The sequence below is a fragment of the Lolium rigidum genome, chromosome 6 (assembly GCF_022539505.1).
Source record: "Lolium rigidum isolate FL_2022 chromosome 6, APGP_CSIRO_Lrig_0.1, whole genome shotgun sequence".
NCBI classification, from domain to species: Eukaryota; Viridiplantae; Streptophyta; class Magnoliopsida; order Poales; family Poaceae; genus Lolium; species Lolium rigidum.
Window position 1 is genome coordinate 341,635,277 of NC_061513.1, and position 9,302 is coordinate 341,644,578.

General features: G+C 46.1%; 1 protein-coding gene across 1 annotated transcript in view; it reads right to left on the bottom strand.

Annotated features, from left to right (window-relative positions):
• The window catches only part of LOC124668008 (DNA-directed RNA polymerases IV and V subunit 2-like), a 24,688-nt gene extending 22,965 nt beyond the window's left edge, over positions 1-1,723 (bottom strand). Inside the window, exon 1 of the mRNA XM_047205216.1 lies at positions 1,620-1,723. The gene's annotated coding sequence lies outside the window, so the exon portion shown is untranslated. The remainder of the gene's footprint in view (positions 1-1,619) is intronic.
• Between the last annotated feature and the right edge of the window lie 7,579 nt (positions 1,724-9,302).

Genomic DNA, 9,302 nt, shown 5'->3' on the forward strand with positions numbered 1-9,302 from the left:
ACATTCATGAACGGTTCAGGAGCTGAGGGCATTAGAAGCCACCCAACATTTTGGCAGAACAACTGAACCCCACCCAAAAAAGTAGAGTAAAATTTATGCGGGCCAGTGATCTGGATTATACCATACCAGTAAGTAAAGGGGATGTGGGGAGCACACACACGCTTCAGCGAAGCCGACCCAGAAAAGCAAACCAATACGCCCCGCCTATATAACAGACTGGAAGATCTAAGTTGTAAAAAGGGGATGTGGGGAGCACACACACGCGTTTCAGCGAAACCCCCACAAACAAATAAACTGATTCTGCAGCTCCACCGCAAACAAATCAACGGCACACTGGACGCGTTGGATACGAGCTAATGTCCGGATCAGACTGCTGCTGACGGTAAAGGGTACACGAGGACAGAAGAGAAAAATGCTGTATTCTGCAGCTCCTCTCGCGGTGAGTGGACGCGAGAGGGAGGAAGGGCGAGGAGTAGTTCGAATGTGATTTTTCGCCGGAGTTGCGGAAGAGGAGGGTCAGGAGGAGGCCGGATGCCTCCGAGCCGGATGCCGCCGGCGTTCTGCGCCCGCCCGTCGATCTAGGGTTAGGGGCGGGCCTCTGGAGGGGAAGGACGGCCGAACAAGGTTTTGTTCAGTTAAAGGTTTCCCTGGTTTGTAGGATTCACTGGGTTCTGTGTATCCCACACATCCAACCAACTTCTTAGTGCAGTGTAAGCCATACACTTGAACAACAAAAGGACGATTCGCGCCACCCTAACCTCAAACACGCCACACTGGACACCCTAGCTCACATTCATGACGGGTTTTTTTTTTTTTGACAGTAAAACCGTAGGGGATTTGTGATTTTCTATTGACAAAATGTTATGTACAAAGGTAGAACTCAGGAAATTGAGACATTCATGAACGGTTCAGGAGCTGAGGGCATTAGAAGCCACCCAACATTTTGGCAGAACAACTGAAACCAGTCTCTCCCCACCCAAAAAAAAAGTAGAGTAAAATTTATGCGCTCCAGTGATGTCGATTATACCATACCAGTAAAGGGGATGTGGGGAGCACACACACACACGCTTCAGCGAAGCCCACCCAGAAAAGCAAACCAATACGCCCCGCCTATATAACAGACTGGAAGATCTAAGTTGTAAAAAGGGGACACACAGGTTTCACCGAAAACACGACAAAATATAGACTGATCCTACAGCTCGAACAAATCCATGTGGGACTGGACGCGTCGGAGACGAGGTAATGTCCGGATCAGACTGCTGACAGTAAAGGGGACACCAGAACAAAATGTCCGGATCAGGCCGCTGACAGTAAAGGGAACAATAGAAAGAAGAGAAAAATGTTGTGTATTCTGCAGCTCCTCTCGCGGTGAGTGGCCGCGAGAGGAAGGAAGGGCGAGGAGGAGTTCGAACGTGAGGTTTCGCCGGAGTTGCGGAAGAAGAGGGTCAGGAGGAGGCCGGATGCCTCCGAGCCGGATGCCGCCGGCGTTCTGCTCCCGCCCGTCGATCTAGGGTTAGGGGCGGGCCTCTGGAGGTGGAAGGACGGCCGAGGGACGGAGGGAGGAGAAGGCCCAGGGGAGAGGAGGGCGGGGAGGAGGAGGTCCAGGGGAGGTGGCTTACCGGCGATGCCGGCGCCGGGTTCGTTGCTGCGGGCGTCCTCGCCTGAGGTCCCGGGCGAGAGATGAATGTTGGGATTCCGGCGTCCGGTGCTCCCGAGGCCGAGGTTGGGTGCGGTGGGAGGGTTCTGCCGTTGTGGGGAGGGGGAATGGGGTTTAGGTGGGAGTGCGGTGCGGCGGTGTTTGAGGCTGTGTCAGTGGCGGGTGATGAGGGCAGAGCCGTCCGCCGGTCAGATCCGGTGGCTGAGAGTGAGAGCTCCGCCGCGCGAGAATCGACGGGGGGTTCAGGGATCTTCTGCGGCTCACCCAAGGCTGTAATTACGGATGGGAAACGGTCGCCAGGTGGCGCCATTGCAGGACAAGTGTGAGTAGAGATCGAGGCACAGTTATCGTGAGTGGTCAGCTCAGCGGCTCGGTGCCCTCGGACAGTGAGTCCACCTATGCAAATTTCGATGACACGATTCCTTCCATACAATTCACATGTACCCTCCGTCCCGACATTGCGCATACCAACTTTTATACGGTGAAAACAATAGTAAGATTCATGGTGAAACGTATTTTAACTTTACAAGATCAGCTTATCCATATAATATTTTTTGCTATATAGTCCATCAAACTTTACAAATTTAAATTTAACTTTAACTGAAACTTACATGCAACATATCTTGGGATGGAGGAAACACTGCTACACCGTCCAACACTTAGAGCATCTCTAGCAGAGCCCCGTAAAAACGCGAACTGAAAACGTGGAGTTCAGTTCAACGAACTCGTGTATTCGGGTCGTAAAATGAATTCTATTTTACAGTTTTGGTTTACGGGTTATATTCTGCGCCAGCGGCTTCGTTATCATAGACTTTGCATATAATCAAAGAAATGACACAATCAAATGCAAACAATTCATGCATAGTTCATAGTGCAGACATCAAATGACAAATCATAGCAAATAGTTCACCATCTCCTCTCACCGCCGGCATCAAACCGAGGTTGGCCCGCCGTGACCATCATCGCCACCGCCTCCATGAGTCACCGAGCCACCACCAGTTGCCTCTTCACGAGCTAGTCTTCGTCTTGCCGTGATCTCCGCCGAGGCCTCCTTCCACCACTCCAGTTGTTGCTCATTCATGTCCTTGGTGTTCATCATCATGATCTTCATCTCTTCGGCCAATAGTTGTTTCATTGCTTTGGCCTTCTTCACCTTGATCTCATCTCCTCCAACTTGGCCTTGTTCCTTGATTCCTATCGGTTGGCTTCAAACTTGGCAAGACTCACCTCCTTCTTCCTCTCGATGATGACAAGCTTGGTCTCCAAAGTTTTAGCCGCTATCACCTCCTTAGACTTCATCATTTGATCAAACTTGTCCCTCAACAATGGAGCCTCCCCCTCGAGCTTGAACCTCTCATTGGACTTCTTGTTTCCCTCCAGCTTGTCAGCGTTCCGGCCCTCATTCTCGTCCTCGGTGTCGTCGAACGCAACCATTGCAGTTTTCTTAGGTGCTACTTCTTCGTCCCTCAGTTGCCACTTGGGGAGGTGTTGAAGCACATCAAAGCAATGACGCATGGTGAAGCTCTTGCCCTTGCTGCCGGCCATGTCTCTGTACCTCGCATCGGCAATGCGGTCCTACATTTGCAAAACCAAACAACAAATCGTCAATATGTCACCAAAGCGAAACTACAATTGTACAAACAAAATATGCACTCACATATTCGTCCACAGTTGCGCCCCTAGGAGGATTGGACACCACTTGGTCCATTGTTGCTGCCCACCGGCTGCTGGCCGGTTTGATCGCGTCCCAACGTCCTTGGAGGGATCGGTACGTGCGATCGACAGGATGACGAACGTGCGGCATCAGTTTATGGAATTTGTCCTCGATGTGTTGCTAGTAGCGCTTCCCTGTTTGATCGGTGCCGGAGACTGCATCCATCCCCACGGTGGCCCAAGCTAGGCACAAGGTGGCGTCTTCAATTTCCGTGTAGTTGTTCCCGTCTCTTCTTCCTATTTCCATCGGCTTCCACTCGACCACAACCTCGTCCCCTTCATCTTCTTCCCCTTCGTCCCCTTCTTCCCCTTCATCTGCGTCGTCCTCATCTCCGCCCATCCCAGCGTCGAACGGAGGGAGTGGGTTAATGTTCACCTCGTCCAACATCTCCATGTACGAGGTGTTCTCGTTCCTAGCAGTACACGGCCTCAATATCTACTCGCAATGAAAAATCGAGGAATAGTTGATGTCTACCTTGTTGACCCGTCGTCGAGCATGTCCTAGGCAACGTTTGCAGTGGCTTTCCTGTGGCGGCGGCATTGGCGGGGAGGGTAACGGATGCTGGGCGCCATGGCTCGTCGTCGGCTTCACTTTCGTCCTTTTGGGCGCCGAATTCTTCGGTCTAGCACGGGATGCCTTCGGCTTCGTTGCCACCGCCGGGACATCACCGGTGGCCGCCGCGGCACCAGCTTGCGGGACCACATGCGTTCCTACGCGCCGCCGTTTCACCACGCTTGTCGACGAGACCGTGGTAGCTACCTCCGCGGGGGTCGCAGGGGTCGCCGGTGTGGTTGGTAGAGCGGCGGAAGCTCCGGCGACCGCGGGAGAGGGTGGCGGCGTCTGCGAGATAGCAACGGCGGCCGGTTGGGTCGATTCGAGACTCATCATGGAGAAATCAGACGACGGCGGCGCATAGGAAGGTGAGTGCATGCAGATCGGCGGCGGCGATTGGGAGGAGTTGAAACTCCCCTCGCGCGTAAACTAGGGATTGTGTTCGGGCTGCGTTTCGTTTGCGCCGTCGGCCCCTACAAATACAGGCCGAGTATGGGTTTCGGTCTCGACCTGAATTTTTTTTCAGTTTCGGCTCATTTACGGTTACTGATCGGCGCCCGAACCCGTAAACTGGCGGTTATTTTTCGGTTTTGGGCCTTTTACGGACTTTGCTAGAGATTCTCTTACCATGGATTAGGCACAACACGCGGCTTACCATGGATTTAACACGACACGCGCAAAATTAAACTTACAAGGTGGAACCAACCTCCATCGCACCGTCAACCTTCCATGGTATAAGGCTCGGGAGGAAATACCACATAAAAGACCAACTATTAACTTTTTGTTGCTCAAACTACTCATTTTTACCAGTTCTTTCACAAATCGCAATGCATTATAGTAATAGTTTGCAATTAAGCACAAATCTTAGATTAAGCTAATTCTAGGCAAACTGAAAGAAAGGTAAAGAACTGGTCATGGGATGAAATTCTATTCTAATGAGTTTGAATCATATTGCAAGTCTGAAGGTATTGTTAGATAGCTTTGTTGCTCACAATCCTCAACAAAACGGTGTAGCTGAGCTTATGAACATGACCATCATCTTTAAGGCCGCTGCATGTTGTCAAATCCAGGTTTGCCACTTCTTAAGAGATAAGGCGGCAGTCATAGAATTGGAAGCGATGAGCAGGGGAGAAGAAGTAGTTAGAGAGCAAACAGTGACTGATCAAACCTTTCTGTTTTAGTTACAGCTCAAGCGGTTTGTTTTCAAGTAAGGTACTCAAGCAAGCTTTCATCCTGAAGACAGAGTTTCAAACGAGGTAGCAAAGAAAGTCAGCAGTTAACCGGTGGTTGTTGTCTGTCTCCGCTTTGCCACTGCAAGACAAGTGTGCTACTATGAGGAGTACAGTCGAGGCACATTTATCGTGAGTGGCCACTCAGTGGCTCAGTGCCCTCGGAGAGCGAGTCTACCTATGCAAATTTCAATGACATGTTTACGGATCACTAAGCATTCGTGTAACAGTTTGCAACTAAGCTTACTTTTTAGGTAAGATAATTAGGCTAGTACTCATAGTGGGTGGTAACATAGGTACTAGTAATATCAACAACCATATCATCACAAATCAAAATCCCCGCTTATATCTCACAAACATTGAGATCTAACAAGAGAACATGGGTAACACGCGCATTGAAGCAGACCCACCCACACCCTAATTTTTTTTGTAAAACTCCACCGCAAACAAATCCATGACACGTGGGAGGAGAACAAAATGTCTAAACCGGACTATTCTCAGTAAATAAAACACTGAAACAAAGGAGAAATGGTGTATTCTATACGAGAGAAATGTTTTGTGGAAGAGGAGGCTGGCATAAGGGAAGGGTTGCCAAGAAGGCTCCTCGATAGAGCACCTCCATGAGTGGTGATATACCTTTAGATGCGTCGTGGCGTTCCGGGCGAGGTTGATAACTCAAGGTCGTACGAGCGAGGAGGATTATGACTTCTCATGCTCTCTAACTCTTACTTCGCTCTGAGAGGGCGTGTGAGGAGGAGGGTTATTGGGGTACAACGGTGCTGGAGGAAGGAGGGTTTAAATTATAGTGAGGTGGGTGGTGTGTTAGTTGGAGTGGATTATATTGGGGAGGAAGGGCAGTCGGTTGCACTTGGTTGTAGGACATATCTATTGGCTCATAACGCTGCTTTGCAAGGACCGAAGGAGGTGTGGGATATTTTATGGGGAACATGCACTGGTGATACCTTCGATTTGGATTATTGGATTGTAATACTTCTCGCTTTTACATAGAAACATAGGTTTATTCAATTCTTGGGAAGAATGATTTTGGTATAAGATCAATCGAAGAAGATCTTTAGTCGCCGTTTAGATGTTGTTTAACGGACCAAGTGTTTTCTTTGTTTGGTTGTGTAGAGATGGTTGGAGGTAGCCAAGGTTAAGGTTTCATTTGTAGATGTGCAATAGTAAAATGGGGTATGAAAATAAAATGAAGCACACATGTATGAATAATAAAGATACACAATCTGTTGTGAGTGATGCATCCTAATAACACCATAGGCGGCATGCAACAAACCATTGGCTCTATTATCCAGCCATGAACTCCTTTGCATTGCAAGAAACCACAACTATTAAGATAAATGCACAACAATATTAAGATCTATGACCTCGTGATTCCCTATATTGTAATCACACTACCGGCCGATATCAACTCTCTTACTTGGGTATAAGAGTTGGATCATGCAACTACCTCTACTCTGACTTTAATACCTTTATTAACCTTTGCGGACTTGGGTACTGGACAAGTCTTAGGATTGAGGTAAAAGACTAAAGACAAAAGATGAATCTTGATTAACATACTACACAATATCACATGAGTAAAAGAGATGCACTTGATGTTACGATCCTAAGCCCCGGCCCGCAAGGACTACTCACACATGATTAGATCAACACTCATATATAGTGTATCGCAAATATCGAATCGATGAATCACAAATATTCTTACAATGTCGCCAATCACGATGGAATGAATATTACAAGGTAGATGAGAGTGTAGATAGTGATGGTGATGGTGATCATGGATGAGGCGGTGGAGTCGATGGCGGTGGCGACAGAGCTTCTGTGGAGATGAGATCTGATTGTGGCTGTGGAATGAGGTTTTCATTGTGTTCTCTCTCTTAAACGCCAAGGGTGCCTTCATGTTAAATACTTGGTTCGGGGAGGCGATGCCACGGATACGCCGTACCGTCATCGGGCAGGGATGACCATATCGGTGCTCGTTAAAGCTTGTGTTGATTGTCTTCGAGGCCTAGTTGACTTAATGATATTTCCAGCTCGTGATTCTTCATTAATTGCGCTTGATTTACTCCTTAAAGTGTCCTTTTTCTACATCAAAAAATAATAAGAAGATTTGGACTTCTTTGCAATGACTAGCGATTAATGGTAGGTCTAGAGGATAATTTTCATCATGATGATGATAGATACCCGGTTTAAATGGAGATAAAAGATGAGTGTGTTTACCACTCATCAAGCAACGAACACACTTGGCAACCAGGTGGTACAACGGTAGATCAACTGTAATTCAGTATGTGGCTCAGTGGCATATGCCCTCGATGAGTGAGCCGATTTGTTTTCACACAATTCATGTATATATGTGTGTTTTACATTTCATTGAGTTGTGAGTTTTATGTACATATAGATTTGTTTCATCCAACTCACTTAGTTTTATTATTTATGGATATGCCTAAACAATATGATATGCCACCTTAATGTGTGTGTGCTTGGCAAATCGTATGAATACATTGTAAGAATCTAGGTTCTAGTCTAGCTTAGGCCTAACCACTTATTGGTTGACCACACACACTAAGAAACACATTCTTTACATTTTTGTGAACTCATGTAAAACAATTGACTTATTGGTAAATTTTTGGAACATTACCTTTTACATATTGGTGGTGCTCTCACTCTGCAAACAATATGGGCTTGAAGCTATCCTGGAATATGTGCTTCATATATAAACTAAATAATGAGTTACAATTAAGCTTAATCCAAGTGTCTCTTCTTTGCTTTGTAGGATGTTTAAAACACATAAATTGTAAATACATGGGTATAAAATGTCATTACATGTTAAGTCTCACTACAATTGAAGATACGAGTATGTACCGTGTAACAAATTTTGTATGGCTAACACTCATTAAGTAGCACAAAACATCTAATATGAGTAGAAAATGAAGTTACACTCATTAAGTAACAACTTTTGTATGTGCAACAACTTTTGATGTTGCTACATTAACAGAAAATGATGATGCCGAACACACTAATTAACCCAAAATGAATCACACTATTCACATCCTAGCTAGATCACATTCATCATGGTTTACGAGGGCATTAGAATCCATCAAATGTTTTGTCAAAAACAACCCCCATATCTACACAGCAAAATTATCTCGATTTCATTAGCACAAAATCAATTTTGCCGCTTATATCACAAGGTAATGAGCACTCCCGTTTTAGAACCCCCCACCCCCCACACACACATAAATGAGTCTTGTATTCCAATAAAAAGGAAATCTATAAACCATTGAAGAGGAACAAATGTTAGTATGAGATAGATCATGGTAAAGGAAGCACTAAAAGATGGATACAAATATTGTATTCTAGAAGAGATAATTGCTAAGTGGAAGTGGAAGGCCATGGAAAGGGGAAGGGCGTAGGCAAGGCTCCTCGGTGAAGCGTTGTAGTGAGGAGTTATACCTGCAACAATGGAGAATGGATGTAGAGTGATCATCCGAGGTGTGGACCCCTAGGTTCCTGGGTGAGGATCCCAATGTTTGATGCTCCCGAGGGTGTGCATATGGGAGGTTTATGTTGGGCCACGCAAATACAAGCTGAAAGAACATCTCTCAGTTTTAGTTTTGTATGCTTGATGACAATATATGTGATACACTAATGTATGTTGAGATGGTGCAGACAATATATGTGATACACTATTCTGCAACCGGTTGCAGAATAATATTCTGAGCACCGACTTGTACTTCCCTGGACACAAGGTTGTACTTCCCGGATAACAGGGTTCAACTTTCTGTCGAACTTACCTGAACTTCCCATTTTCTTCATAGCTACTGATTCTACTTCGTGTTTCCCAACCATTTGTCGGAACTATGCAAATGATATACCGCTGGATAGATAATGAAAAACCGCAACTTTTTCATGTTCACAACTTTCGCAGATTATGCACGGTTTAAATTTAATTTTGAAAATACGAAAACGCTTCTATATGGCCAGAAAACGAACTTTTAGTTTGATTTTCGAATCGCTTGTCGAAACTGTGCAAATGATATACCGTTGGAAAGATAATGAAATTGCGCAACTTTTTCATGTTTTATGTTTTTTCAAAATCCTCACAGTTTTTGAACAATTTTGAAAATATCGAAAT